At 32.5% G+C, this 8,351-nt stretch overlaps 3 annotated features.

Annotated features, from left to right (window-relative positions):
- The first annotated feature begins 1,398 nt into the window (after nt 1-1,398).
- Nucleotides 1,399-1,522: a mobile genetic element.
- Nucleotides 1,523-1,620: 98 nt separating this feature from the next.
- Nucleotides 1,621-2,888: a mobile genetic element.
- A 1,099-nt stretch (nt 2,889-3,987) lies between these two features.
- Nucleotides 3,988-4,100: a mobile genetic element.
- The last annotated feature ends 4,251 nt before the right edge of the window (nt 4,101-8,351 follow it).

An 8,351-nucleotide genomic window follows, 5' to 3' on the forward strand; every position in this document is an offset into this window, starting at 1 on the left:
ATCTTACTATTGTAGTATACATACATACATGACATAATTGATACGAATGAGACCCGCAGTAAAGTAGAATAAAAAGCAATGGAGTAATAAGCAGAAATCCACGTTAGAATTTAGCACAACATTGTCATCCCTTTCTGTCATGACCGTTCAGTATATACGATGGAATCTGTTATGGCCCATTCGCACAAATACCATCGGGGTGGAATTCGGGGGCCTGCTTGCAAAGGGAACCAGTTAAAATAAAGTTATATTAAAATATTAAAGCCAGAGTTTGTCCTCGTCTTGTGAAACATCAGAAGTGATCATTACAAATTTGCTAGAACAGCTGCCGCAATGGAATGATAAAGGAAAGTTAAACACCGCCGTTGAACGTTGATTTTTTTTAGTTTCACAATGCATGCCGTAATTTAATAAAGTTTAGTTTGAGGTACTCCGAGCTAAATAATAAATATTTAAATATTATTATTATTTTATATATTATTCTATTATTAATTTTTTATTTTTATAATTAATATTCTTCTTGCAATATCTACAATTCTTATGTAAACTTATAAACATTTTTGTGTTTATTTCCATCTTACTATTGTAGTAAGAAATATGTATATGAGTCCCAATATATTGTACATGAAATAATTGATACGAATGAAACCCATTGTAAAATAGAAAAAGAAGCAATGGAGTAATAGCCACACATTCTCGTTAGAATTAAGCACAACATTGACATACCTCTCTGTCATGTACGTTCAGTATATAAGATCGAATGTGTTACGGTCCAGGCGCACAAATGACTTTTGAGGTGTCATTCGGTGGCCTGCTTGAAAAGGGAACCAGTTAAAATAAAGTTATATTAAAATGTTAAAGCCAGAGTTTGTCCTCGTCTTGTGAAACAACAGAAGTGATCATTACAAATTTGCAAGAACAGCTGCCGCAATGGAATGAAAAAGGAAAGTTAAACACCGCCGTTGAACGTTGATTTTTTTAGTTTCACAATGTTTGCCGTAATTAAATAAAGTTTAGTTTGAGGTACTCCGAGCTAAATAATAAATATTTAAATATTATTATTATTTTATATATTATTCTATTATTAATTTTTTATTTTTATAATTAATATTCTTCTTGCAATATCTACAATTCTTATGTAAACTTATAAACATTTTTGTGTTTATTTCCATCTTACTATTGTAGTAAGAAATATGTATATGAGTCCCAATATATTGTACATGAAATAATTGATACGAATGAAACCCATTGTAAAATAGAAAAAGAAGCAATGGAGTAATAAGCACAAATTCCCGTTAGAATTAAGCACAACATTGTCATCCCTCTCTGTCATGTACGTTCAGTACATAAGATCGAATCTGTTACGGCCCTTGAGCAGAAATGAAGAAGAGTTTCTTTGTGCCATTTGGTGGCGCGCTCTCAAAGTGAACAGTTAAAATAAAATTATATTTAAATATTGAAGCAGGAGTGTGTCCTCATCTTTTATAGCATCAGAAGCGAATATTACCCACAATGTCGGACAAAGAAATCTTGCCAGGCAGCTCTCGGCCAGTATAGTTTAAGGTACTCCGAGCTGTATAATAAATACTTAAATATTATTATTATTTTATTAATTATTCTTATTCGTTTCAAGTATTTATTGTGACTGATCTAGAGTACAATGTTACTGCACGCAGGCAGCCAAATTACACGCTAAAGAGGATAACACAATAAGAGAAAAAAGCTTTTTGTTACCGCGACCAAAAGAGGGAGACACAGTGCATTGACTTTATTACATATTATTATATATACATATTACATACATATATTACAATATTACATATTACATACATATTTTCAACACTCCCTCTCAATGCAATATGTCAACCCTTACGGATAATATTTTTATCCTAATTCCAAAATCAAAATACATTTTTGTTATTTTAAACCCATCCCTTGGATACACTTTTCATGTTTAAATCTATTCAAATTCTTGGTTAGAACATCTGCCATCATGTTTTCTGTGGGTACATAATTAACTTCTATTATATTGTTCTTATACAGTTCTCTTATATAATGATATTTTATATCTATATGCTTACTACGTGCATGGAAAGTTTCATTTTTCACCAAGCACTGGGAACTCTGGTAGTCGCTATAAACCTTAGTTGCCTGTGTTTCACCAAAACCCATTTCGTTGACCAATTTCCGAACATACGCCACTTCCTTCGCTGCCATGGAAAGTGCCACATACTCTGACTCTGTGCTGCTTAGGGAAACCACTGATTGTTTCTTTGAGTCCCACGTAAAGGCAGCTCCTGCAGCAATACATGCCCATCCAGTAAAGGATTTTCGGTCCGTGGTGTCACCAGCCCAATCCGCGTCAACATAGCAATGTATAGGCACACCAGTACGCTCGTAGTGTAACTGCAAATCAGCTGTGCCCCTCAAGTATCGCAGAACTCGCTTTGCACCGGCTTCGTGCTCTTTATGTGGGTCAGAGTTCCGTTGTGATAGTTTAATGACCGATTGCATAATATCAGGACGAGTTGTGATTGCCAGATACATTAATGAGCCAATCAGCGATTGATAGCTGACTTGATTCACCTTCTGACAATCGGCTTTGTCACATTTTACTTCAAAGCCTGCTTCCAGTGGGATGAGATTCGACTTACAATCCTGCATCGAATAATCATTGAGAAGGCTCTCTATATACTGCTTGTGGCCAAACCTGATTCCACCAGTTTCTCCGTCACGTTCAATTTCGATACCCAGGAAATGTCTTAGCTCGCCCCCATCTACGACATCGAATTCTTTTGAAATTGATGCTTTAATATCGCACAGTTCCTCCTTGCTTGAACTGGCTATGATAAGGTCGTCTACGTACACTACAACAAGGTTCTTACTTTACCTTTACCTTTGGCCTGCTCGCAAAGGGAACAGTTAAAATAAAGTTATATTAAAATATAAAAGCAGGAGTGTGTCCTCGTCTTGTGCAACATCAGAAGTGATCATTACAAATTTGCAAGAACAGCTGCCGCAATGGAATGAAAAAGGAAAGTTAAACACCGCCGTTGAACGTTGATTTTTTTTAGTTTCACAATGCATGCCGTAATTTAATAAAGTTTAATTTGAGGTACTCCGAGCTAAATAATAAATATTTAAATATTATTATTATTTTATTTATTATTCTATTATTAAATTTTTATTTTCATAACGAATATTCTTCTTGCAATATCAACAATTCTTATGTAAACTTATAAACATTTTTGTGTTTATTTCCATCTTACTATTGTAGTAAGAAATATGTATATGAGTCGCAATATGTTGTACATGAAATAATTGATACGAATGAGACCCACTGTAAAATAGAAAAAGAAGCAATGGAGTAATAAGCACAAATTCCCGTTAGAATTAAGCACAACATTGTCATCCGATCATAAGATCGAATGTATTACGGTCCAGGTGCAGAAATGAAGAAGAGGAGAAGAGTTTCTTTGTGCCATTCGGTGGCCTGCTCGCAAAGGGAACAGTTAAAATAAAGTTATATTCAAATATTGAAGCAAGAGTGTGTCCTCATCTTTTATAGCATCAGAAGCGAATATTACCCACAATGTCGGACAAAGAAATCTTGCCAGGCAGCTCTCGGACAGTATAGTTTAAGGTACTCCGAGCTGTATAATAAATACTTAAATATTATTATTATTTTATTAATTATTCTATTATTAATTTTTTATTTTTATAATTTATATTCTTCTTGCAATAACTACAAGTCTTGTGTAAAACTATAAACATATTTGTGTTTTTTCCCATCTTACTATTGTAGTATACATACATACATGACATAATTGATACGAATGAGACCCGCAGTAAAGTAGAATAAAAAGCAATGGAGTAATAAGCACAAATCCACGTTAGAATTAAGCACAACATTGTCATCCCTTTCTGTCATGTAGGCTCAGTATATACGATGGAATCTGTTACGGAACATTCGCACAAATGACTTTTGAGGTGTCATTCGGTGGCCTGCTTGAAAAGGGAACCAGTTAAAATAAAGTTATATTAAAATATAAAAGCAGGAGTGTGTCCTCGTCTTGTGCAACATCAGAAGTGATCATTACAAATTTGCAAGAACAGCTGCCGCAATGGAATGAAAAAGGAAAGTTAAACACCGCCGTTGAACGTTGATTTTTGTTAGTTTCACAATGCATGCCGTAATTTAATAAAGTTTAATTTGAGGTACTCCGAGCTAAATAATAAATATTTAAATATTATTATTATTTTATTTATTATTCTATTATTAAATTTTTATTTTCATAACGAATATTCTTCTTGCAATATCAACAATTCTTATGTAAACTTATAAACATTTTTGTGTTTATTTCCATCTTACTATTGTAGTAAGAAATATGTATATGAGTCCCAATATATTGTACATGAAATAATTGATACGAATGAGACCCACTGTAAAATAGAAAAAGAAGCAATGGAGTAATAAGCACAAATTCCCGTTAGAATTAAGCACAACATTGTCATCCCTTTCTGTCATGTACGTTCAGTATATACGATGGAATCTGTTACGGCCCATTCGCACAAATGACTTTCGAGGTGTCATTCAGTGGCCTGCTTGCAACGGGAACTAGTTAAAATAAAGTTATATTAAAATATTAAAGCCAGAGTTTGTCCTCGTCTTGTGAAACATCAAAAGTGATCATTACAAATTTGCAAGAACAGCTGCCGCAATGGAATGAAAAAGGAAAGTTAAACTTATAAACATTTTTGTGTTTATTTCCATCTTACTATTGTAGTAAGAAATATGTATATGAGTCCCAATATATTGTACATGAAATAATTGATACGAATGAAACCCATTGTAAAATAGAAAAAGAAGCAATGGAGTAATAAGCACAAATTCCCGTTAGAATTAAGCACAACATTGTCATCCCTTTCTGTCATGTACGTTCAGTATATACGATGGAATCTGTTACGGCCCATTCGCACAAATGACTTTCGAGGTGTCATTCAGTGGCCTGCTTGCAACAGGAACTAGTTAAAATAAAGTTATATTAAAATATTAAAGCCAGAGTTTGTCCTCGTCTTGTGAAACATCAAAAGTGATCATTACAAATTTGCAAGAACAGCTGCCGCAATGGAATGAAAAAGGAAAGTTAAACACCGCCGTTGAACGTTGATTTTTTTTAGTTTCACAATGCATGCCGTAATTTAATAAAGTTTAATTTGAGGTACTCCGAGCTAAATAATAAATATTTAAATATTATTATTATTTTATATATTATTCTATTATTAATTTTTTATTTTCATAATTAATATTCTTCTTGCAATATCTACAATTCTTATGTAAACTTATAAACATTTTTGTGTTTATTTCCATCTTACTATTGTAGTAAGAAATATGTATATGAGTCCCAATATATTGTACATGAAATAATTGATACGAATGAGACCTACAGTAAAGTAGAATAAGAAGCAATGGAGGAATAGCCACCAATTCCCGTTAGAATTAAGCACAACATTGTCATCCCTCTCTGTCATGTACGTTCAGTATATAAGATCGAATGTGTTACGGTCCAGGCGCAGAAATGAAGAAGAGGAGAAGAGTTTCTTTGTGCCAATCGGTGGCCTGCTCGCAAAGGGAACAGTTAAAATATTGAATGTGTCCTCATCTTTTATAGCATCAGAAGTGAATATTACCCACAATGTCGGACAAAGAAAACTTGTCAGGCAGCTCTAGGACAGTAGAGTTTAAGGTACTCCGAGCTGTATAATAAATACTTAAATATTATTATTATTTTATTTATTATTCTATTATTAATTTTTTATTTTTATAATTTATATTCTTCTTGCAATAACTACAAGTCTTGTGTAAAACTATAAACATATTTGTGTTTTTTCCCATCTTACTATTGTAGTATACATACATACATGACATAATTGATACGAATGAGACCCGCAGTAAAGTAGAATAAAAAGCAATGGAGTAATAAGCACAAATCCACGTTAGAATTAAGCACAACATTGTCATCCCTTTCTGTCATGTAGGTTCAGTATATACGATGGAATCTGTTACGGAACATTCGCACAAATGACTTTTGAGGTGTCATTCGGTGGCCTGCTTGCAAAGGGAACCAGTTAAAAAAAAGTTAGATTAAAATATTAAAGCCAGAGTTTGTCATCGTCTTGTGCAACATCAGAAGTGATCATTACAAATTTGCAAGAACAGCTGCCGCAATGGAATGAAAAAGGAAAGTTAAACAACGCCGTTGAACGTTGATTTTTTTTAGTTTCATAATGCATGCCGTAATTTAATAAAGTTTAATTTGAGGTACTCCGAGCTAAATAATAAATATTTAAATATTATTATTATTTTATTTGTTATTCTATTATTAAATTTTTATTTTCATAATGAAATTTCTTCTTGCAATATCTACAATTCTTATGTAAACTTATAAACATTTTTGTGTTTATTTCCATCTTACTATTGTAGTAAGAAATATGTATATGAGTCCCAATATACTGTACATGACATAATTGATACGAATGAGACCTACAGTAAAGTAGAATAAGAAGCAATGGAGTAATAGCCACACATTCCCGTTAGAATTAAGCACAACATTGTCATCCCTCTCTGTCATGTACGTTCAGTATATAAGATCGAATGTGTTACGGTCCAGGCGCAGAAATGAAGAAGAGGAGAAGAGTTTCGTTGTGCCATTCGGTGGCCTGCTCGCAAAGGGAACAGTTAAAATAAAGTTATATTCAAATATTGAAGCAAGAGTGTGTCCTCATCTTTTATAGCATCAGAAGTGAATATTACCCACAATGTCGGACAAAGAAAACTTGCCAGGCAGCTCTAGGACAGTAAAGTGTAAGGTACTCCGAGCTGTATAATAAATACTTAAATATTATTATTATTTTATTTATAATTCTATTATTAATTTTTAATTTTTATAATTTATATTCTTCTTGCAAATAACTACAAATCTTGTGTAAAACTATAAACATATTTGTGTTTTTTCCCATCTTACTATTGTAGTATACATACATACATGACATAATTGATACGAATGAGACCCGCAGTAAAGTAGAATAAAAAGCAATGGAGTAATAAGCAGAAATCCACGTTAGAATTTAGCACAACATTGTCATCCCTTTCTGTCATGACCGTTCAGTATATACGATGGAATCTGTTATGGCCCATTCGCACAAATACCATCGTGGTGTAATTCGGTGGCCTGCTTGCAAAGGGAACCAGTTAAAATAAAGTTATATTAAAATATTAAAGCCAGAGTTTGTCCTCGTCTTGTGAAACATCAGAAGTGATCATTACAAATTTGCTAGAACAGCTGCCGCAATGGAATGATAAAGGAAAGTTAAACACCGCCGTTGAACGTTGATTTTTTTTAGTTTCACAATGCATGCCGTAATTTAATAAAGTTTAGTTTGAGGTACTCCGAGCTAAATAATAAATATTTAAATATTATTATTATTTTATATATTATTCTATTATTAATTTTTTATTTTTATAATTAATATTCTTCTTGCAATATCTACAATTCTTATGTAAACTTATAAACATTTTTGTGTTTATTTCCATCTTACTATTGTAGTAAGAAATATGTATATGAGTCCCAATATATTGTACATGAAATAATTGATACGAATGAAACCCATTGTAAAATAGAAAAAGAAGCAATGGAGTAATAGCCACACATTCTCGTTAGAATTAAGCACAACATTGACATCCCTCTCTGTCATGTACGTTCAGTATATAAGATCGAATGTGTTACGGTCCAGGCGCACAAATGACTTTTGAGGTGTCATTCGGTGGCCTGCTTGAAAAGGGAACCAGTTAAAATAAAGTTATATTAAAATGTTAAAGCCAGAGTTTGTCCTCGTCTTGTGAAACAACAGAAGTGATCATTACAAATTTGCAAGAACAGCTGCCGCAATGGAATGAAAAAGGAAAGTTAAACACCGCCGTTGAACGTTGATTTTTTTAGTTTCACAATGTTTGCCGTAATTAAATAAAGTTTAGTTTGAGGTACTCCGAGCTAAATAATAAATATTTAAATATTATTATTATTTTATATATTATTCTATTATTAATTTTTTATTTTTATAATTAATATTCTTCTTGCAATATCTACAATTCTTATGTAAACTTATAAACATTTTTGTGTTTATTTCCATCTTACTATTGTAGTAAGAAATATGTAGATGAGTCCCAATATATTGTACATGAAATAATTGATACGAATGAAACCCATTGTAAAATAGAAAAAGAAGCAATGGAGTAATAAGCACAAATTCCCGTTAGAATTAAGCACAACATTGTCATCCCTCTCTGTCAT

The sequence above is a fragment of the Drosophila melanogaster genome, chromosome 2R (genome assembly GCF_000001215.4).
Source record: "Drosophila melanogaster chromosome 2R".
Classification (NCBI taxonomy): domain Eukaryota; kingdom Metazoa; phylum Arthropoda; class Insecta; order Diptera; family Drosophilidae; genus Drosophila; species Drosophila melanogaster.